General features: G+C 44.2%; 1 protein-coding gene across 3 annotated transcripts in view; it reads left to right on the top strand.

Moving 5' to 3' along the window:
* The window catches only part of FGD5 (FYVE, RhoGEF and PH domain containing 5), a 154,780-nt gene that overhangs the window by 43,118 nt on the left and 86,956 nt on the right, over positions 1-24,706 (top strand). The window lies entirely within an intron of this gene.

The following is a 24,706-nucleotide window of genomic DNA, read 5'->3' as shown; positions in this document are numbered from 1 at the left end:
AGATGGCTGGGCCACTGATTATACTGGTATGCTTCCATCCCTGGAGAAAGAGAAAACAAATAATTCACTATAATGCTCCCACAGGGTTTAGGGATAACTGTTATCAATCAGTGTAGAGCATTGCTGTAGAGAATCACAGAACAGAATTATAGCAGAGTATACTTGGACACTTTCCGAACCTGTGATGAGATTAGACAACTTCAGTGCCTTTATGCAGGCTCTCACAGATCGCATCTTCCAGGGCAAAATTCACCTTTCGGATTCACCCTATGGATCTGAGCTGAGGATTCCACACTGGTCAGTTTGCAGAGCTTTCAGTAAGATCAGTGGACGTACCACTCACACAACGATGGCAGAATACATTGCAGAGGCAGGCACAGTCACTCAAAGATGAGAATTTTGCCCCCCTGGCAGGTAAAACAATAAATACTGAGTAAAACCAAAATTAATCTGCATCCAGAGCATTTTGTCAAATAAGCAGAATCAAGTTTAAGAAATAGAAGAACCCCTGGCTCTTGCTAGCTTTTGTCTTTTGTTTTCCTGCCTAAAGTGGTTATAACTGGGCCATGGCTTCTGGCCATGTAACAACACAGGCTCCATGAACTGACACTTCTGAGGCTGCTTGTATTGCTGGATCAGTTGTTTGTGGGTTGGAAGGAGTGATATGTGGTGTGGTAGAGCACTGCTGATCTCTTTCTTGGAGTTACCAATCTGTATTTAAAATTCTCCTTAGATTTGTTTCTCTGTCACAATAGCACTTATTGCAGCAGGTTCTGTTTTATACCTCTGCTTATTTCCCCTCTGATCTTGTTCCTTTATAATGCAAGTATTTTTTGTCTTTGAAACCTGTTGCTGTAAGCCCTTGGAAGGCTGCCACAAATCATCTATCTGTCTATCTATCTAGGCATTTATACTAGCTCATCACTATATCATATACATCTGATGGGGGCTTTGGTCTCCATCTTAAGAAATGACCAGGCAGATTCCTGGTATTTCATCCTAACATAAATATGTCCATTAAGTTCTGTCTGTGTCTGTGTCTCCCATTCTTCCCTCCTCCAACACTTTGTGTCAACATTCCAGTTCTGGATCTGGGCAATAAAGATACAGGATTCAATGATTGTATGTATGAGCAGCATCACATGTATTAGAACTGCCCATCATCTGGATGTCATGAAAAGTTCTCAGTTCCATATCCCTACAACAGCTGATGATATCAAACAATCACCTAAAATTAAGCAGTTAGCATTTTCCTGAAGTGCCCACTCTGCTTTAAGTGTTTTTAAGTGTCCTTCTTTGTTGCATGGGAACCACAGAATCCTGGCCTTAGGACTTAGTAACTAAGTGGAGGGGACACTGAATTCAAATATTCCATCTTCAAATGTCACATGTAGATCTGGGCCTGAACCAAAACCCTGGATTTGAACCCCATGATACAGGACTTGAAATCAGCATCTGAATGTTGCAGCTTATGTCTGTCTCTGATATCTACAGAGTTTTAAAACCAGCATTTGGGGTCTGCTAATAATTTGGGATCTTAAACCCTTTGTTTAGTTAGATTCTCCAAAGCCCATGGAAGTCCATGTGAGTTTTACTGTTGGTTTCAATGGAAGCAGAAGGGGGTCCTCTTTACACTCACACAAAGCCTGGGTGGTAGCTGCCTATTACTAGATTTCCTTCCTGCAGCATTCTTGTTGCTTTCACCTTTAGGGCCAATTTGACTCTTCAGCAGAGTCACATTCCTCTTGAACACCTCACTTCTCCCACGCAGTTCTGGAGGTGATTGTTTAAGATTCTCCAAAACATACCAGAAGTCATTGGTTTCTGCCTGGTTACTAGAAGGGGTTAACCCTTTGATGACTGGAATTGGATCTTCCAGGTATAATGCAACAATATGAAATGCATTGTGGGAGATCCCCACCAGCTAACTCCAAAGCTTAATAATTTTGAGTGGCACTCTCAACCTTCTCTCCCTTAGGGATAGCCCTTGGACCTTAGACATTGGTGTTGTTACTGCCCTGAAGAAAATACCCTTAACTGGCCTAACAGAGAGGTTGTCTCCACTCTAGAAGTGGTAAAAAAAGACTACGGATTTCTCCATATCTGTAGTATTGCTTTTGAAATTCCAGATTCTGTTGTCCATTGTCTTTCCCTCCCTGCACATATCCAGCTGTTGACCTATTTTATGCATGGATGAAAGTGAACTGAAATCAATAACGCTGTAAATGTTTAGAGGTCATTCTCTGATTTGGGCTCGGTTACATACAAGTTGTTTGTAATGCCAGTTCGAAGCAGGTTGATTCTTTTGAGGAATCTTCATATTCACTTGTGCTTGTTGACTCAGCCCTTGATACACCCAGCAACCTTTCCTGATTTGAAAAAGATCATTCCTATGTTACAAAAACTCTTGAAAAAAGATGAAGTATGGAAATTCATCATCTGCTATGGAAAGATAACTGGCTCTATTATTGTAAACACTTTAGGAGCACTAAATTTTATCCTCTCTCCTGGCATTAATCCAACAGTTGTAGAAATTCAAGAACTGATCTGACTGTAAAATTGTGCCCTCCGTCTTCAGCCAACTCTGTTGCCACCTCAGGCCTGTTGAGTTAGATGCCAAACATTTAGGGCTGTCTATTAATAAGGAGATTATTAAAAATGTTGGCTACAGCAAGAGGTGCTTGAATCTGGTACAGCGTGTTGTTTGCATCCCATTGAGTCTATTTCTAAGGTGGCATCTTTCTTTTTTTGATTTCACTCTTCTTAACTCTAGGGGAATTGTGCCAAATTGTGTTTTCTGTGAGGACTATAATGTGTTGCCTTGCTCCGTTCCCCTGTTTAATGATCTGATTTACCTAATCTGTTAAACTGAGTTCCTCATATCAAACTCCAGAGTAGATGAATCAATGGTCTGATCCAGAAGGGCATATCAAAGCCTAGAGTGTTAGAATTGCATGTGCAAATATACATGTGCAATTGCCATATTGTTTACACCAAAAGCCACCCAGAGAACAGAGCTTTGGAAAGTAACACTTGATCCACACAAGGCAAAATTCTCCTTTCCAACCCACAGGGCACTGGTACATTGTACATTCTTTGAGAGTCAATTGCATGCATGGAGCAAGACAGCAGAATATCCGACTCAAGATCTATTGTGTGGATTTACTCTACAAGCACTGAGCAGTTCAAGCAAACTCCACTGCATGCCATTATTATGTCTCCACTCTGTCTAGCCTCATAGCCTTGTGCAACTTCCTCAGGATGACATGATTTTAATGTGCTCTAAGATGCCTTACTGCATTTTTCTTTTTTAAATTGCAATTCTATGGGCAACAGCAGTAGATAAATCTTCCGTCGTTTGGCGCTCTTGTCCTCCGTGAGTATTTGTACAGAAAGCATCATGCCAACTGTCTGATCGAAAGGAACTCAGCACCTATAACTCAAGACAACCCCCTGCAAGAAATGACGAGATGAGCAAACACACCTGCTAAATACTTCCAGATACATTTCTGCATCCCTGACTGACTACAGGAATGTTATCGTTAATCCACAAAACATTTAAATAAACATGGCTCTGCCATATCAGGATAGGGCTCTGAGGGATGAATCCTTCTCACCTTGGAATAAATGGCAGTTTTGTTACTGGCTTCACTGGAGCAGGACTGTGCCCCAAGTTAAACAGCCAGTACAGTTCTCTGTTAGATACTGTAGTATCTGAGAACTTCAGAACACCCCCGTGAAGCAGGGCATTGCTTTTATCCCCATGGGGAACTGAGGAAAAGAGCGGCTAAGTATCTTGCCCACAGTCACACAGGATGTTGGTGGTGGAACAGGGACTTGAACCAAGTCCTTGGCTAGTACCCTAGCCATTGGGCCATCCTTCCTCTCAAACATAAATATCCACCGAACGACAAGCTGATGGCCAGATCTCCCAGAGGTGTAAATAACCCTTTTCTTTTTTCTTGTAATATTATGCAGTACTTTCTTTGCTGGTTAGCACTGTCAGGGTTTATGGGAGAAATGATTGGCAGAAGGATATGACCGGAGACAGAGGGGACCATATTCTGTTCTCAGTTCACTAGTGTAAAGACCATAGAGTTACTCCAGATTTACATCAGTGTATCAGAGACCAGAATATGACCCAGAGTGGTCATCTGAAACAGAAGAATGGGAAGAAAATGCCATATGATTTCATTGTCAGTGGCAATTTGTACTTGAGTTGAAGGTGCAAGATCAATTCATGCATGTCCTTCTGAATAGTGGGCATTTTCTCTATTTTCCTCTAGCTCTCTCTAGATGAGGTAAGAGGAATATTCAGACATGATACAGATAAATGGCCCATACTATCTGAAAAAGGCAGAGAGGTTTCACATTAATAAAATGGAGATTTCACGAAAGCTTATGCTCAAATAAATTGGTTAGTCTCTAAGGTGCCACAAGTACTCCTTTTCTTTTTGCGAATACAGACTAACACGGCTGCTACTCTGAAACCTGAGATTCCTATTGTTACTACCTTGTAAGATCTTCATTTTACTTATGCTAGCTAAGACTTCCGAGTGATACTGGGGGGCTTGTGCCTCAGCATTGTCCATGGGTAAATACTGGAACTGTTCAAGTGTGAGACCCATCCACAAAGAAAGGGAGGAGAAAAAAGGGAGAATTGACAAAGTATAAATAGTTGTGTTGATTCCTTAGAAGAGGCTTTGCCAACTGTGTCCCTTGCTATTGTCTTTTGATAGAAAAAGCTCTTTACATGGAAAGCTAACGATTTAATGAAAGTAAAAGCGCTGCAGTTGCTAACACTCAATGTAAATAATGCATACTGAGGAGTCTATAAAGGGCACAGCAGATTTTAATAACCTATTATGTATTATCAGACTCCCATTGTACCTTCTGGCACAGCAGGGCTTTGGGTGTGGTGCATCCTAACGTCAGCCATTGCTAGTTCATTGCCAGGTCATCTCTAGGGAGGAAGTGTTCCCTGTTTACAGGAAATGCAGGACAAGGGCCTGTGAGCCAGGCTGAGCTGCAGGCAGAGGTCCGAGGCGGCTGAAAGCCTTGTCCAAGTGCGTGGTGGAACCGTGGGTGTGTGCAGCTTGTCGGAGTCCCAAGGACGCTGTGGTTGTTTTCCAAAATTCCCTAAATTTTACTGGTGCTTTTGTTTTTCTCAGAAGCTTTAGGTTTCCCCTCCTTAACTGGGGGGGGGGGAGGGAAGGGAGGAGGGTGGTCTCTTTTTAAATCAAGATCCAGATCCTGATCATGTGCCAAGCCCAATAAATAGGTTTAGTACAGGGGTTCCTGCTGAGAACAGGCTTCTCCTCACAGACCTCTGCAGCCATTGGAGCCTCAAGGCTCCAGTAACTTTAGCAGTTGGTATGCACCTCCTTTCTGCACATGTGGGGCTCTGGCTGGTGAATTCACACAGTCAGAGATCCAACAAATATGCCCTTATCTCTCCTCTACCCCCATACTCCCTGCAGGCTGGAGCAGAAGCAACACACACATATGGAATGGAGACCTCCCCTGAGTGCTCCTTGCATCCTGCCCTACCTCATAGAGTGGAAAACTGCCCAGTTGGCAGCACGTACACCTGGGATGGGCATGGGGGCAGGGGAGGAGAAGGGGAAAGATTTTACCCCAAAGCAGGTCACATGGGAGCATAGGTTTTGCCATATCTGATCAGACAATTCATCTACCAAATCTTGTAATGCTCCACATCAAGACTAAAAAAAAAAAAAAACCAAACAAAAGTGAAATGTACCTAACCAGCTGCACCATTTTGTGATTTGGGAGAAACAATTCCTTCCTGACCCCTGCAGGCACAGAGTTAATGCCCTGAAGCATGAACTTTGATTATCGTCTCGTTACCTTGGCTTCCACAGCTGCAGGTATTATTAGCAATCATAAAATTATTTTGGCATCTTTCAAAACCCAGCTGCAAATTTGTCCTGATGATCTGCCTTAGCAATGGGTTGGTTGGTGGAATACATGCTACATTGATAAGTATTTCCTTTGATTGGCCTTTAATGTCCTCAGATAATGAATCACTGGGTTTTTTTCCCCAAAAAATATTCCAAACTAATTTACAAATTGGGTCAAAAAGAGAAAAGATATATGCAGTTTTTCTAAAACAAGGAAATTCCATGGCTGTTCATTTCTGTCCATTACCATTGGTATATTAAGTTGGTATCTATTTAAGATATTACAAAAGGAGAAGTCACTGTCTGAAAAAAGATGGAATCTGAGATATTAACTGCTGGTCATGGGCCTTTAAAAATAAGGTAGTGGACTTGCCTTTACAACAAGAGATGAAGTTAGTCCTTGTTTTCTTTGAATTTGTTGATAAAGGGCTAACTGGAAATTTCCCACCAGCTTCAGTGCGATCTGGCTCACAGCATTTTATGTGTGTTGGCCCACACAGGTATAGGTGAGGGAGCTGGAGTTTATTCTGATGCATTGTCAGATTCATGCTGACTGGATAATCTTGTGATGGAGGATGTAGAAAGGGCACAGCTGGGTTCTCCAACCCCAAGGAAAGTTTGCAGCAACGGCAGCTAGAACAACGGCCTTTTGACTAGTGAATCAAACACATCTGATTTTAAACCAATGCATCAAAGCCATCCTTGGTACAAATCTATCCGCTTCAGTGGAGCTGCACCCACTTCCACTGAATTTGGCCCACTGATGAAGAGAATAAATAGTTGCATCTGACAAGGCAATTTCTACAGTCACTGCTGACTATGGGTCCAATCCCAATTCTAATGTGGTCTCTACTGATCTCAGTGGGAGGGCTTCATAATTTCACTTTAACAGAGACTTGGACTTCCATCATTTGTTCAGAGCCCTGGTTTCCCTAATGGGCAGACAAAACATATATTAGACGAAGGAACATTATATTCCCTGATGACAGCACGGAATATACAGTGGTAGCCATTAAAAATCAACATTTATCAACAGATACCTCACACAGAGCACAGTTACTTTCTATTTTAAAGTACAGTGGAAATGTGGGTATCATATATACATATTGATAACTGTTGGCCAATACTGACTTTTTAAAGGTAATTGTACTGTAGAAATGGGTCCATGGATGTGCTTGCTTGCTTGCTTTCCTTCCTTCTTACATAACCAGATTCTGCCCTGATTTACATGCATCCAAGCCCCTTTGAAGCCAATGGTAATGCAAAGGAAATAAATCACTGGATTATTTGGCCCTTTAAGTGTTTTGATGATGGTGGGAATAATTAAATTGCATCATCCACTCTGCAGTTTTCTGTGAATACAAAAAGGGGGGGGGAATGGGGTTGGGGGAGAGAGAATCTCTTGAAAATGTTGGTTGTGGTGTTTGGGGGGAGGGGTTGTTGTTTTCTGTTTTTTAAGAATTCCTGTTAATAAACAATTGAAGACATTTCTCTTTTTTTCTGTCCTGGAAACGCCAACTGACTTTGGGTTTTGTTTTGTTTTTTTGTAATTAATTGAATACTGCCACAATATTAAAACCCAAGCATACGTTTTAGATCATGTTTCTGGGAAAAGTTACAGGCGGTATCCTTTGGCTGACCTCTGAACGTTGTTAGCTAGTGGTGTCCTTTTCACTGTATATAGGTCATAACGACAAGTTATGGGTTTGGTCCAAGTGTGAACGAAACAGAGATTCCTTAAGTACTACACCTTTTTATACCCATAAGAAGGCCTTCTAATCCATCTTCCAGAAGAACTGATTCAGTTACAGGAAGCTAACTTAACTTAGCTGATGTTGGTGTGTAATGTTCCAACATGTTCTTTGATTAGGAATAGGGTATCAACAATCCATATCTGTTTCTCCAGACACTGCATTCTATAATACTTGTAAGCCAACTTCCAAGGGTCCAAATTTTAGAAACAGAAAACTGGGGCCCATCTGTCTCTGTGAGGTAGGCAAGAATGAGGGAGGGGGTTGGCAGCTGGAATGTGAGCAGTTAGGCTGTCTTTTTGGATTTCATCCTCTGGCCATGCCATGCCCCTCTGGTCCTGCAGACTGGAGGCATGGGACCAGAATGTGTAGACTCTATGGATCTAGTACAGCCACAGAATTGTCCCTTTGTTTTGTTCCCCTCCACAGGGTTCATGCAGGAGGGGTCACCAATGCCAGAATGACAAAATATATAGATTCTGCAGAAACGATTACTAGTTCCACCTTGTGCAGCTTCCTGGAGGTGTCAAATCACCTCTATTCACCTCCAGAAGATACTGAATCAGTCCTCACCCCCTGCCTGGCCAGTCAATTTCCTTCACAGTTAGACTATCAGTGCACAGTCCACTGCAAGAGAGAAATGTCTTGTAAACATCTTCTGGTGTTCTGAGGTCATGCGCCTATGCACAGCCTGTAGATATCCTTTCTTATGAAGCTGCGGTGTTGGAGTCTGCAGGTACATTGGCTGCGCTGAGCATCCTTTAACAGCCAACATTTAGATAACATAGGCTAATAGGTCTTTTCCATCTTGGTAGCTAGCTGCCTTCCAGGCTTCTAAGAAGCCATCTGATGGAGAGGTGCATGCTTCAAATGTATCATAAAGCATAACTGAGAGCCCAAGGGGGACATTAATACAGACACCTTATCAGACAGGCATGTTACCGCAGGAGCATCTGAGGAGCAAGAACCATGAAGCAGAAGGCAAACAATATGAACTCTCTTTCCTATCTGATCAGACATGTCATTGCTGTAAAAACTCATTTAAAGCGAATCACAGTGTGCCAATCCTGAGAGGTGCGGAGCACCCTCAAATCCCCCTGACACCAATGGGAGTTGCACCCCTCAGGTTTTGGCCCTCTGTTTCCTTTTCCATTTTATCTTTGAGACAGCTGGTGACTCCAGAGCAAGACAGTTGGGAACCTGCTTTCCATCCCCAATGTCATGCATGTACGTTGCTAGACAGGTGTGCAGTTAGCCGTGCGTGTGCAGATATGGATTTGCATGCACACTTCCAATGTGTGAACACAAATGTGTGGCCTCCTTGGGCACTGAAATGTGGGCCCCTCATTACTGAAGTCCTCTTTGATTCCCTTCTACCCTTCCAACACCTCCAGTCAAATTCATATTTCTCGCTAGTGTTGGGTGAATTAAAAAAGTAAAGTTTAAAAAATGTATTTGCTCATTGATGGGGCGAAAGTCTGCAAGCAAGTTATTTGATGAACCATATTTGGCCATCCACAGAAATGCTTCAACAACAAAAACATTTATTTGGGAATCGTTTATTTGGGGATAGTTTATTTTGTTTCTTTATGAATAGCATTCAGCCAGCTCTTCCCTCTGCAGTGTATACCAGCACTCAGTGCATTTCCTGTCCACTGATTGCATGGGTTCAGATACCTTTCCCAACCTGCTGTACCAACACAGAGCACACACTAAGCAGAGTCCACACTTGGCCCCTTCTGGGGTTTCACTTTAGTAACAAAATAATAATATAATGATCAGCTCAGACCTTCTCCTGCTCCTATAGTTTCCCTCTTGCTTGGGATTACTGAGGCCACGTGTTAGATCCTTTGTCCCCTGAGAGCTACGCTCCTCTCCCTTATATCTAATGAGCAAGTTACTTTAACCCTTGTCCAGCAGCATCAATACCTGTTAATGGAGTAAGGTGTTTCAGGCAAACACTGCCAGCCTGTTATGCTGCAGGTGTACAAGTTCTCCTATCCTGTAGGTATCAACTCTTCAACTACTTATGATGTAAGTGCTGCTGAACAAAACGACTTTTGTTGCAAAACCTCCTTTTGTACTGATTCAGTCAGTTAAGGTTAGCCTGTCCCAGTAGGCCCATTGCGTCGTCTGTTGTACTGGCTAACTCTTGGAATGATTACAGGCCATTGCTGGAGGAGCAGCAGATAATGTGTCTGCAATCTGCTCTCATTCAGCCATATCATTGCTACAAGCAAGAGAATTAGTTGGGGATTACAGTGTCTGTTGAGATATTGTCAGCCATGGAACTTTTTGTCCACCCACTTTTATTAGCATCTTTTGCTGCATTCAAGTTGATTGCTTACATTAAGTTTTACTTTGCAGAAATTTTAATGATCTAAAGAAGAGTATCATTTAGCTGACTTAAGAAATGCACATCTCCTTTTACAGAGGCTTTGAACATTTATGACTCTATAATGGTTAATTTTATAGAAAATCTTAGCCTCGTTGCAGGGATAGTTTAAGATAATAAATTGAGGGGCACACTTTACATACTGGAAGCATGTGCTATTTAAGTTGCCCGAAGTACTAGAGTCCATTTGAACGCAATGTAAGAAAGATAACACAACTAGAGTAAGTGATGAACATTAGGTTTCAGAGTAACATTAGGTTTCAGAGCCGTGTTAGTCTGTATTCGCAAAAAGAAAAGGAGTACTTGTGGCACCTTAGAGACTAACCAATTTATTTGAGCTTATGCTCAAATAAATTGGTTAGTCTCTAAGGTGCCACAAGTACTCCTTTTCTCTTTGATGAACATTAGTATCTTAATAGATAGCAGTCTCATCATGCAAATTCCTGATGACTTTAGAGGTACTGGGTTTTGAGCTGAAATAACAGGGAAAGTGAAGATAAATTTCCTATTGTAGCATATTTTTCCCTCCAACCCCACTAAAGGGACATTTACTTTGAAGGAGGCTGGCAAACAAACACAAACCCCATTGCTGTTCTTTTTGTCTGCACTGCAGCACCACCAAAGAGCTGGTTGCTTTCTAGAAAGAGATCCAAGTTCACCCAGCTGTGTATGCTCGAACTGGGGTAATCTGATGCTGATCATCTGCAAGGGTCAGGAAGGATTTTTTCCCTACCACATATAACATTGGTAAAATGCATTATGCGGGATTTTTGCCTCCCTCTGAAATACTGGCCTTTTTTAGAGATAAGATTCTGGACGTGATAGACTTTAGGGCTGATCTGGTGTGGCAAGCCCTATATCCCTATGCTGGGGAGTGTTAGGGAAGAAATCATGAAGACCTTTTCTTCACGAGGTACAAGGGAACACCAGATGGCAGTTGAGATGAGAAATGCCCGAGCAAAGATAGTTCAAGCTACAGCATTTTAGTTGGGGCAGCTGCTACTAGGTCTGAATAGGCTGCTTGGCAAAAGATTGTAACTAATAACAAGTTGCTAATCAGCTGTTAGTCAGCGGTACTGTCCGTCTTGATCAAGATTAAAGACAAAAGAAATAGGAAGCTGCTGGGGATAATGTGTAACTATCATTGTGCCCCACTTTACTGGGAGCTTCTTAATTCAAAGCACTGAGACTGGATAGTGAGGTGCATAACTATGAGCTTTATTGATCATGTCTGGACCACTTGGGTATTCACACTGCACTTGACTCACCAAACTCCCAAAGTCCTGTCTAAGCATGTCCTGGGCTCATTGTGAAACCTGGCATGGATTCCCTGGCAGTGTGGGGAGAAGGGGGTGGGGGTCTCATCTTCACCTGTTCCAAAGACCCAGTCAGGGTCTATTATCTACTTTATCTTTTCAGAATAATTTCTAAACAGATTTGCTATTGAAATATCAAGAGTAGCACCAGTTCCCTTATCAGAAGAGATTCAAACCACCTTGCAATAGAAAGCAAAGGCCAGGTTGCTTTTAAAATCTTCTAGTGCCTATTGAATACTCAGCCTTACCCTGTCTTCCTAATGACACTGACCTTTGCAGAAGACATTTGGCCATGAAGATATTAAAAGGGAGCTATCTCATGGGACCCACTCAAGGGGTTCAGTGTGAGAATCTCAGAGTAAACTCAGCATTGATGCTTTTCCAGCAGAGCTGCAGCCTTCACTGGTCACTTGTTCCAAGGGTGGAAGCCAGGGGAAAGGCATAAGCATTCATGAGCCTAAATACCTTTGGAGATCTGGGCCAGAGCGCTTTATTAAAAACAAATTGGATGCACAATTCCACATGAAAAATGCGCGTGTGATTTCATGCCCAGGTCATGTGTGCAATTGCCAAGACTGTGTGTGAAAAGTAGCTGCATGTTAATCACGGCTGTTTGGGTACTCAGTTACCCCATTTGCACACATAATATAGGGCTAGTTGCATGCACAAATAGAGCATGTAATTGCTCCAACATTTTATATACACTGTTGCATGCCTCATTGCTTTAATAAAATATTCAGGCCCATTGAATAAAATTGGAGTGGATGATCTGAGGCCCTTGGAACATTTGAAGTGTGAGGTTTTATGGGCTATGCTCCCTGGCAGAGGAAAAGTCTGCTCACTAGATGGGTTCTCCTGAAGTCCCACAGTTCAAATGGAGCACATGGTACCAGAGAAACTCCTGTTGAAGTAAAAGGAATGATCAGCTCTCAGATTCAGCATCTCAAGGAATTCTTTCTTATGCTGCTTTTCAAAAATCTCACATAGCCTGGAGGAATCCCATTTCTCTCTGCCAGATGCACAGAGGAAATTGTATGCAGGTACATGGCATACAGAACACGAGCTACTAGAGTGAGTGCATTCCAACCCAGGTCCATTTCTTAACAGTCTGAAGCAGGCCTATTGCAGATCCCGGCTTCCCAGATTTGTGGATATCAGAGAGTGAAGCTCTGTATTGTGGTGCAGAGAAACCAGCATGAGAACCAAAACAAAAGGACCACAGTGCACAGCAACCCGCAGTGTGTTCTCAGAGATGATAGAATAAACATGTGCTCTTTCCATGCATGGAAAGGGCCAACATGTGAGTGGACTGGAAAGAAAATAATCACTGGAGAGTAAATGTTAATCAGCTTTGATTCTGGACTGCAACCTTTCCAATGTTGCCAAAGGCAGTAACAAAACGTGTAATTAAGAAAAGTGGAGAGCCATTTGGATCCCCAAAAAAGGAGTTTTCTCCATGCCTCGGGTCAGCTGAATAGCTGGATGGATTTAATGTGAGCAGCTGCAACAGCCAGCTAGTTCTCTGTGAGTCCCAGGGCTTCCAGAGGCAAAGAGAAAAGTTTAAGGATGAGTTTTTCAGTGTCATCTGAGGGAGTTGAAATTCAATGGGAGTTGGGTGCCCCAGGCACCTTTGAAAATCCCACCCACAAACTGGACATTACCCATAAAATTGAAATGAATGCACATCTGTGCTGAAGAAACAGCATTGCAATCTATTGCTCATGGCTCTTTTTCCTATTTACCTGTAATGAAAATAACACTTTCTTGTAATTGAACAAACCATGAGACTTCCAAAGCATAGTATGGGGGGCTGATGTGAAAGTAAAAGGGCAGCCCCAAGTCAGTCAATGATGAGGTCATTAGTAGGACAGAATAGTGTAGATCACAAACCCTGGCCTCTCCTCAACATGGGTATTCTCCTATTTGGCAACCAAGATGGTCTGTGCTCCTCATTACATAATAATTCCTTACACTTGTACAGCACATCATCCTAGATCTCAAAGTTCCTTCTAAAGGTGGGCAAGCATTATTATCCCCATTTTTCTGAATGCCTAACAGAGGTTAATTGACTTGCCCAAGATCACACAGTGAGTCAGTGTCAGGGATGGGATTAGAATTTAGCTGTCAAATTGCCTGCTGGCATAACTGCACTGATCTCAGTGCAATCAGCACAATTTATAGCATCCCGCAGGCTGCTGTAAGCAGCCCCAGGCAACTGGACCCAGTGCAGAGACACGCAAGAATGAGGGAGTGGAAAGATGACTTAAAGACACATTTGCACAACACATCCATTGCCAAGTGTTCCTCAGCTGTAGCTCAGGATCCACGCTCCAGGAGGGAGACATTTTTAGCATAGCATAAGAACGTGGGAACATAACTAGGGATAATGGTATGTAGTTAAGCAAAGGAAAATGGATGCTGAATGTCAGGAAGGACTTTCTGACACTGAGCTTTATTAGACTATGGAATAGTCTCCCTAAATTGATGGAAGATGCCCCAGGACCTCAGTCAGACTGGTCAGGAGAAGGTGCTGGAGAATATATTGTAAGGAACAATCCTGCATTGGTTCTGGAGCTGGACAAGAGGACCTACTAATTTCATAACAGTGCAATCCACTATCATCCCTTTAAAAATAAACCATAGCTGCTGGAGTGAAGTGCTCCAGTAAATGAGGTCCCGTGCCACAGGAAGGCAATATTGCAAGGTTTGCTAGTGTACTAGCCTTTAATAGCCTCATTCATAATGATTACCACAGTAATATACTCAGGCATTCTTACCAAATTATAGTGTGCTCTTACATGAGCATAATGTAGTCATTTATCTTTGGGAGAGAGCGGGAAACTTAATTCTGCGTCTGCTGGGACAAACAATTACAAATTGCAGAAAGGCAGTTTCAGAGAGGCGGGAGAGAGAAACAGGCTAAGCTGTTCATAAGCCTCCCCATCTATTCCTCTATCTGCTTTGCTGGTGCTTTGGCTTGTGCTGAGCTAGCAGCCTCTTTACCACTTCATAGCTCATCTCTTTTGTGAGTTTTTAATAAAGAAAGATACAGGCCCACTTAAATATCATCAGCAAGTTAACAAGACAATCTGCCATAGGTTGCACGCTGGCTTCGCAGCTGTCATCGTGCTATTAGGTACCCTTCTTTGGTAGCAGGTAAAACTGTCCCCCTACATAGCCAAGTATTCTTGTAAGCTGTATTCTGTTTAAATCATTCACCTCTGAGAGAAGGGGACCATGACCCTGGAATTTCGCTGTTGGGATGTAGGAGAGCTGGTCTAAACAAATGCCATTGTTTTTCACTGGAAATATCAAAATATTTTCATTTTTTTAAAATGTCCGGCAAATGGTTTGTTTTTTGATGAAAAACCATAACCAAGAATTTTTAGGTTTTCAAAAACTTGTTAGCTAAAAAAGTTTTACTGAAAATTTAAAATTTTTACTTTTTTTTTATTTTGGGGCTTTCATTAAAACCCCAGAATATGTCAGCCATAAGGAACATTTTCCATAAACATTTTTATTTTGATGGAAAAGCCATTTCTCATCAGAAAAGTTTCAAACAATCAGCTCTCCATTGAAGAAAGAGGACAAGGAGGCACCCCCATCTCTTTACAAGTGAAGCTAGGTGAAATAATAGAATCAAACATGCTCCAAATCTGTTGGTGAGCTTTGGGAACTAATGAAATAGATGGGGTAAACTTTTCTTCTCTGATCTGAACTGCTGATCACTATACCTTTGATGGATCTTCTGCCTTCTCTATGGATTAGAAAAGATAATTTTGCCCCACCCATTTCAGAGGTAGACTTTCACCACCCCCTAAGTAGCCCCAGGAAGCAGTCTGCCTCACATCTATCCACTGAGTCACCATTCCTCACCCCTTCCTTTGCTCCAGGTAGTGCTAATTTTCCTCTGGGCTATATCAGCAGTGAATGACAACATTCAAACAAGAACGGGGGTGAGGCTAAAGTTCTACCCTTTCCCAACACTCTCCTGATCCACCTACTCCAGGATGGGAATAAGTGGGCGTGCCGCAACTGGTTACTCCAACATGCATGCAGCATGATGCTGATAGCCTGCACGGGGGCATAAAGGGGTTTTACTCTCCGTTACTCCCTGCATGGACATGTGGGGCAAGTCTCAGTCTCTATCCCTTAAAACACCAAACAGAGCATTTCAGAACAATTCACCAGTCCACAATGCATCTCTAATGAGCATGGAAACCTCATTGCAGGCAAGTCTTCATTCCCTCTAATGGGAGTTTTTGCCGAAAGAAAGTTTCCAGGATCAGGCCCCCATATCTAGGGAGCGGGACACAGAATGAAAAGGAAATTCGGTCAACTTTAGCAGTTGAGATTGGCATTTCTGTTACTGAAACTGCATTTCAGCTGTGCCTTCCCTCCGAGGCTTCACAAATTGCTCTCCTTTCCCCATGGCTGTCCTGTTCTCCTCCATTGAATTCTGCTGACTTCTGCTCTGTGTTCCAGCGTTTCCCCTGGATGCTCATTCTCCCCGCGCTGCAGTGTTGATTCCTCATGCTTAGCTCAGAGTTTGGGGGATGGGGGAGAAGCCAACAAAACGATAAGTGAAATGGTCTTGAGTTTGCAGCACTGCTTGCCTCCCAGGATGGCTATAAAAGCAATCGTTCTGGAGTTACTCTCTGAATGAAGCACTTGCACAAACAGAGTAGCCGTCAGAGTCCTTGGGTAAAGTTGCAATTGACATAGTTCTGTCTCCTTTAGCACAAAGAGAGCTTTGCAGAGTTAACCAGGCTTTGCACATTGAGTCTGAGAATCAAAAGATCCCACTGACATGCAAACATCTTCTGTCCCAGTTAGGTAAAGCTAAAGTAATGAGCTATTTACAAGTGATAATAAATGGTCTGTTTGGGATGAAAAAATGAGACGGAATCAGAGCTCAAGGCTGAGCATGTTCCTTTGTAATTTGGACAGAGATTGAGACATGATCTGCTTAGCTCCTGCTTGGCAGGGAATACCCTATATCAGCATCCTGTGGTTCTCTGCACATGGGACAAGAGCAGTGGGATGAGTTGTAGAGAACCACGTCCATCCTTCTTTGGTTGGAGCAAGTGTCATTTTTATGTAGGATCTGTGGAGCGGGAAGGCGTAGGTGGCAAGGGTGTGCAGTCAATGAGACCAGGTTTGGGTTTTGCATATTTGGGTTCCAAGTTATCTGAACCACCTACGTTCAGGGGGAAGGAGGGGAGTTGTCAGGTGAAGGGTCCAGTTATGCCCAATCTCCATAATGGTTTGCGTTTTTCAAAAGTAAAATGAAAATGAGGTGTGATTCCAACCTGGGCTTCTTTTTATACGGATCATTGAAGTTCAAGGGGCTGGAGCAAAAAGTTCTAGTTTTACTCCCTCTAGTCAATGGGAGAAAAAAATGGAGGGAATCCAGAACGGTTCACGTCCCCCCGCACTATACAGTGGCCAGGAGAAAGTTTGAGTTCTGAGACTCTTGTAGTGAATATTAGGAAAGAAGGGCAGTAATACATATTTAATAAAAAGTGACAGGTACAGCTCCCGGCAGGTATAACTCCAGGGCTTGGATTGCAAACTCGAAACCATGAGCAGTAAATAGGATTAAAACATGATTAGCTTTCCCCTCAACACATTCAGTGGATGAATTACCTAACAGGCTAAGCAAAATATCATCCATTGTCATTTTAGCTCTAAATCCACAGATGCTTTGTCTGAACGAAGGAACAGTTAGTTTCTTTAGCTTCTTCCCCACACGAGCACATAATTCTATCAGTGGTCACAGAGAGCAGGGGACCTGGGCATGAAGCAGAATGAAAACATTTGCTACTAGAACCGTGTGAAAAGTTTATGGAAAAACTAGACCTAGGCCTGTGTCTCCGAGTTTGAATTCAGATTTGAATCTAAACTTGTCTAAAGATCAAGAGGGTTCAGATTTGTGGGATGGGGGTGCAGTTTGGATTGGTTCACTGTATAAACAGAGGGCCAGCTGCTAAATTAATATCTAATCTGATTTCCCCCCAAGTTTGTGGTGTTCTGAGATGCGGGGTTGATTGAATACCTTAAACTAGAGGAAATACAGAGGGCATTTGTTGCCAGTCCAAAGCTCACTCTAAATTTACCCAGATCTAGAAACCTTTTGGCAAACTTGGAGCTGAGTTTCAAGCAAATTTGGAGTCACATTTCAGGTGAATCCTAAGGATTTGAGGTTTCAGGGGTAAATGGCAAAAAAGCTGATTGTTTTGCCTGGTATGAACTTAACGTCAGGCAAACCTCTTTAGTCTGAGTTTATCCTTGGGACTTGCATGCAAATCCATATGAAGCAAAACTGGGGAGACAATGTACACAAAATCTCTGTGAACCAAACCCGTCTGAGTTTCACACACTCTGGTCACCTCTGTCCCCAAACATATAGGACATCTGTGATTTTCCTAGGACCTATATCTTGCCATCCTAGCACTCCCACAGCAGATAATCTGGAATATTAAAGTTGAACATTGCAAAGCAGCTCCTAAATGTGATGGTATTGCACCTTCACACTGTGATTCCATCCGTACATGACACCTTTGTACATCATCATTAAGCTACCGGGGGTGGGGGAGGGTGCACCCTGGTGTATTTCATCTTGTTGATATAAACTTCATAAGAACTGCCACACTGGATCAGACCAATGGGCCATCTAGTCCACTATCCTGTTTCCACTGGCGGCCAATACTGGCTGCTCTAGAGTTAGGAATATGCAAGAAACCCTGCAGTTATGAGTTAGCAGTAGGCAGTTGTTGGGATATCATGGCACAACAGCATCCTGAGCAATTTTCCCCCTGAGCAAATATGAATATAAGACAATCCTTGGTGTGTGTGAGATGTATTTTGATTTCTAGACTCAATGATCCAAGATATTACTATCATAGCAAGTCCATTGCTCTTTACTTTACCATCAAGAATCTGGCGTGTCATGTGAAGCAAGATGGCTTTGCAACTTTATTTCTTTTATTGTGCCCCCCCCCAACGAGCAGTATCCAAGATCTATTAGGCAAACAGATAAACTTGTCAGAAAAAGAGAATTCCCAATATCTCAAACGCATATACTTTCTGATCTCTGACATGGGACTAAGGGGAATTTTAGAAGCACTTATTTCTCTATTACTGCCCTATCGCCCCCTCGTTCATATCCCTGAGCAGGAAAGAACACTTAGCCCAGCTCCTCTGCCTTCTTCCACTGCCCTTTCTGAGATTCTTTCTGCTTAAAATTCTTACACTGTAGAGAATAATAGCTTCTGAGAAGGAGAACATATTGCCCACCATAAATAATCAGGATCGAATATGAATGATTGCAGAAGGGATACATTTGTAATTGTGCAGGTTGTGTGCCCTGAATATCTATGGCACCAAAATCCATCTCTCATTCATATTTCTTTCCAGCCCCATTCAGAAGATAATGCCACTAAATCACTTGTCATTTTAAAAATGCATGATAGAATTAATGAGAGATTATTAAATTATTAATTATTATTTTTATTATTATTATAATCCTTTGGGAAGAAGCTTTAGGTTACCAGGTCTTTCCTCATCCCCATGATATTGGATAACATGTCATGGTGGATCCTAAGTGAAATAATCTTTAATCTTTTAAACAGGCAAATTTCAAACCAACACTGGCAGAAGGAGATGGAATTCAAGAGCCTTTTTGTTCTGTGTGTTTAACTCATGGATGTTTATAACGAGAAATGAGTGAACCAGTTCAGATAAAATATGACCCTTCAGCCAAACTCAAATTGCACGTTTTTGGGGGGAAGGGAGGTAGAGGAAGAGAGAGGAGTCGTCTTAACTTTTCTTTTGATCACTATTCACCTTTGCCTGGTCTCAGAAATTTCTGCCCCCTCCCCCCCCCCCGCCCCCGGGATCAGAAGCTGAAGTACCAAAGTATCAATCATCATCATGCATTGTCAGGACACCCATCCCCATAGTACATTGATACAACTTGCACAGCTTAGATTCTCAACAAAAATATTTCCCAAGTATACGGAACTCGTACCCCATGGCTTTATCTTGCCCTCAGTCCTGTAATTGTAAAGAGAGGAGGAAAACTTTGTGGGTATTTCAATACTTTCTGTGTCACCAGCTTCAGGGGATTGAGACTGCACTCTAGCATAATTATCATCCAAGTTTATCGATGGTGCATTACATAGAAGCAAATCTAGACAGGTCAGGAAGTGAAGGATTCAGAATCTACAAAGATCCTGAAGGGAACCCTGCCTTACAGCATATTACATTCCAGTACACAGTATTTCCCTTGATTCATGGAATCAGGGGTCCTGCAAGGCTGGAGGATCTAGCCAGAACAATTCTGCATTTTCCAGGCATCTTCATTATACATCATTATAGGACAAAGTTCATTATCTTTGCCCTTTTCACAGCTAATGAGGCAAAATAACTTTTAAGAGGCTGTAGTGGCCAAACTTCCTTCTCCTCTCCCTTACAATAGTTTTCCATTGATCGCAGCGGGGTTACACCCTCTGTATGCTGGTGTGAGTGAGATCAGACTTAGGCAGGTTTTGGCTCGAGCCACTTCTGTAGGTGATTGTCGCATATTTTTATTTCTTATACTTAGTCTTCTGTCACTTTGTTCACCTGAGGACTGACCAGGATCAGAATGTGTCGTTCTATCAGAGGGCAGAGTCACCAAGGGGGCTAGAGAAGTGGGGGAATCCTTGTCTAGCCACATGAGTGGGAGGAGGAATTGAAAAATAAAAGCCTCACTCTTTTCACTAGTGACTCATGTGCCAACAATTAACAGAGGTTTTCAGCTACCCTGTGCTGTGATATCACACAAAAAGCCCACACAGTCATTAGAGCACTTATTACTTAGCACATGTCATTCACCAACCAACATGCACTCTGCTCTTGGTAGTGTGTCCTGAGAATAAACAGATGTCATTACACAACAAAGAGATGGACGCTCTATTCCCAAACTGTATGTTATTTCAGGCTCTTTGGCCAGTGTGGCCCATTTTTAATTCCCAATGGCCATAGTCAGTTCCTTGCTTAGGGTGCCCAGCTCAGTAGGGTATATTTGCCCTCTGCAAAGAAGGCTTCCGCACATGGTGGCTCCATGGTCCCCTTTCCCTGTCCTTTCCCTATTGCAGGTAGGGTTGCCAGGTGTCTGGTTTTCGATCGGAACGCCCGGTTGAAAAGGGACCCTGGCAGCTCTGGTCAGCACTGCTGACCGGGCCGTTAAAAGTCCAGTCGGTGGTGCTGCGGGTCTAAGGCAAGCTAGTCCCTACCTGTCCTGGCACTGCACTATGCCCCCGAAACAGCCAGCTTGGGGGGGGCACAGGGATCCACTTGCTGTCCCTGCCCCGAGCACCAGCTCTGCACTCCCATTGGCTGGGAACGATGGCCAGTGGGAGCTGGGGGGACGGTGCCTGTGGGCAAGAGCAAAGTGTGGAGCCTCCTGGCTCCCCCCCTACACACACACCGAGGAGCTGTACCTGCTAGAGGTAGGGTGACCAGATGTCCCGATTTTATAGGGACAGTCCCGATACTTGGGACTTTTTTTTATATGGGCTCCTATTACCCCGCACCCCCGTCCCGATTTTTCACACTGGCTATCTGGTCACCCTAGCTGGCTCCTTCCAGGCACAGTGTGGAGCCAGGACAGGCAGGGAGCCTGCCTTAGCCCCGCTGCGCCGCTGCCTGGGAGCCACCCGAGGTAAGCCCATGCCTCAACCCCTTGCCCCAGCCCTGACCCCCCCAATCCTGGAGCCCCCTCCTGCACCCCAAAGCCCTCATCCCAGGGCCCACCCCAGAGCCTGCACCCCCAGCTGGAGCCATCACTCCCCCCTGCACCACAACCCCCTGCCCCAGTCCAGACCCCACTCCCACACCCTGAACTCCTCATCCCTGGCCCCACCCCAGAGCCCACACCCCCAGCCCAGAGTCCGTACAGAGTCTCACATCCCAACCCCCTGCCTCAACCAGCAGCCCCCTCTCACATTCAGAAGCCCTCGGCCCCACCCCCCAGCCAGGAGCCCCCTCCTGCACCCCAAACCTCTCATCCCCAGCCCCACCCCAGAGCCTGCACCCTCAGCAGAGCCCTCACCCCCCCCTGCACTCCAACTCCCTCCCCCAGCCTGGAGCCCCTTCCCACACCCTCAACCCCTCGTTTTTGGCCCCACCCCAAAGCCTGTGCCCCCAGTTAGAGCCCTCACCCTGTCCCACACCACAACCCCCTGCCCCAGCCCAGTGAAAGTGAGTGAGGGTGGGGGACAGCGAGCAACCAAGGGAAAGGAAATGTAGTGAGTGGGGGCAGGGCCTCGGGGAAGGGACGGGGCTAGGGTATTCGGTTTTGTGAGATTAGAAAGTTGGAAACTCTAATTGCAGGCCTTCAGGCTCCTCGTGTTGGTCAGCTGCCATGCCTGCATTCTCCACCAAATTGTGATAGGGTCTACTCATCACTGGGCTTCCCCCTTGTGGCTGCATCTGGGGATTAGCTCTGCCTGGACTGAGGCCCCATTCTGTCACTCGCTGGTGCTGCAGCCCCTCTTGCTGTGTAGGAGTCGCAGTGCTTCCTCTCCGAGGCCTGGCTCTGTGGCCAGGACACTATACAGTTTTCCCCTCCTGGAGTAAAAAAGTCTCATCAGATCCTCTGTCTGGTACCGTTCCACGCAGTCTTCCCAATCAAGACTGTGCCACTTCCGCAATAGCTGGTAGGGAAACCTGGGCCTGCCCACTACTCTGTGTTCCAACCCAGGGACCTTACAATCAGCAGCCAAGGTCTGCACCATCTCAACCCTTGCTGCCATTTTCATGGGCTTCTTTCTACTCTGCCCTCTGCTGGCTTCCTTCTCCAACACCCTTCTGGGTAACTTCTTCCCTCAGGGTGTGGATCCCCAGGCGTCTGCTCTGCCCCTGGGTTTCCTCCTTCACTCCTCCCTGGACAGAGAGAGTGACTGCAGACCTCCACTCTGTCACCCCCTTCTGCTCTGACTTCCTGGCTTTATTCAAGCCTCCACCTACTCCTGCACAGATGGGCTACATCTTCAATTAGTGCTTGTCATCAAGCCTTAGTCTCCCCCAAGGTGCAGCCTAGCCAGCTAATTAGTCCTTCTGAGCCACCTTAACCCCTCCATTGTAGTGTGGGGTGAGCATCCCATCACAGAGGACTTATGGCCTTTAGGAACAGCTGGGCTTTCATAAGGATTTTGAAGGAAATGAGAGAGGGCATGAGGTTTATATTGGGTTGGGAGGCTGAAGCATAGGTAGGTGAGGGAGCAAGAAGGGGACAGAAAAGTCAAAGAGAAAAATGAGGAGAGAAGCTCGAGGGAGTGTAGGGAGTAGGACAGGGTGTAGGATGAAGTGAGGCAGAGCTGGTGGAGCAGAGTTAGTACATGAGAAGGAGATACTTTTATTTAGGGCCTGATCCAAAGCCCGCTGAAGTCAATGGAAAGCCCACCATTGATTTTGATGAGTTTTGGATCTTGGTATTAGGATGGGAGAAGAGTTTAAGACAATCAGAGATTCAAGAAAAGAGTTACGCCTCGAAGCCTGACTCAGCCTGAGGACAGACCATAGGTAGCAGAACCAGAGGAGGATGGGATATCAGTAGAAATATAGCCCCCTAACACTAATAGAATTTGTCTAGACACTCCTTTAAAATGATATGGCTTTGGGAGCATCTGCCCCTAGCGTTCTGCTGCCAGTGCCACCCACATACATCACTTATAAAACGGCAGCCTGTGACTCCACAGTGTCAGACTCCCTGATGGATGAGAGGGTTAGTGAAGATAAGCTGGCCTTAGAGTTGTATATATTTCAGGCACTAGGAGTGAGGAAAGTAAAGTAATAAAGCAATTACCATCAATAAAAACTTGGAAGTGAGGGGTGGAGCTGATCCACAGAGGCTCCTTTGTTGTTGCAGCTAGGCAGGGTTTAGGAAGTGCAGTGATGCCGCCCACACTGAAAAACCACAGACACTAATAATAAACAAGGGAAGACAATGCTTAGGAACAGAACAGGCTCAACCTCTCTACCTACAACCATCCTCTTGCCGCAGAGTATGCAGAGCAGCTCCCCGAAGCTTCTCTCCCCTCTGAACCATTGGAGAGATCTCCACTGCACTCCGGCAATGAGGATCTCGGAGGAGCTGTGACAGAGCTAACTGTTTATAAATAAATGTAAAAATCAAATAATTTCTCCTCAGCGGGGAGCTGCATTCCTGAAAGAAAAATCAGGCCTGGTCCACAGTCATTCTCTTCAGCAGGTTTTGGATTGGGCCCTCAGAGCATAGGGACTAAGGGCTAGATTCATGCTCTAACCTTTGGCAAAAAAACCTTTTTCTGTGTCAGTGGGTGTCCAGTCACTGCAGTGCTGATTCATACTGAGGATGGGCAGGTGATGTTTCCACCAGCAGCCATTCCTTGGGGGATTATACCTTGGTAGGACAGCTTTAGTTTCCTCTGGGAAATGAAGCTCCCACCATAGATACTCCCCAGGAGATCAGTGATTTCTCTGGCCATGGCTTCTCCCTAGCCTGTGCTCTCCACATTTCGGGTTGTGGAGGTCTCCTCTGCCCCATTCACCTTTACCCCAGTGCCAGTGAAATTGCAGCCTATATGTACTGTTGTAAACTCCCTTCCTAGTGGACTTTCTAGGTGAAATCCAGGGCAAATCCAGCCCTTAGTCACACTAACTCACCCATGGCCACCTTCATAGTACTCTGTGACTGGCATTCAGGCTCATGATTCATCCACAATGGCAAAATGATTTGAGATCCTCAGGTGGAAGGTGCGATCAAATACAGAGATGAGCCAGAGCTGCGGAATCTGGATCTACGTTCAGATTCCACTGAATCAATTCACAAATATTTAGATCTGAGGATTTGGTTTGAGCGCATGCCTAGCACTTTATCTATGGTTATTGGTGTTACTATTGTGCTGTTTTATTGATCTGAAGTATCCCTAGAGAACCCAGCACCTCAGTATCTAAGCTCTATTATTAATTAGCATTGTTAGTCATTATTTTATTATATTCATTTTGGGGTGGTTGTGTCTAGCAAAGGGCAAACCAGTTCGAATTGTGGCCCTAAAATATGAACCTGGTCAAACTACTGCCCCAAGCTTGGACTGAACCAAAACACCATACTTTTTGGGAGGTTTAAAGAGTTTTGTTAACTTTCCTTCTATGATGTTTCACATTCATAGTAGCCTCTGAACTTACTGTCAAAAAGCAGGAAGTTCCAGGAATCCTGCTCCCCAAGTCTAACAGACCTACATGGTTTACCTGCCACTAGCTGCGTCTGGGCTACCTATGGAACACTTATGTCTG

Source organism: Natator depressus, chromosome 7 (genome assembly GCF_965152275.1).
Source record: "Natator depressus isolate rNatDep1 chromosome 7, rNatDep2.hap1, whole genome shotgun sequence".
NCBI classification, from domain to species: domain Eukaryota; kingdom Metazoa; phylum Chordata; order Testudines; family Cheloniidae; genus Natator; species Natator depressus.
The sequence above is the reverse complement of the archived record's forward strand: the minus strand, read 5'-3'. Positions and strand labels throughout refer to the sequence as shown.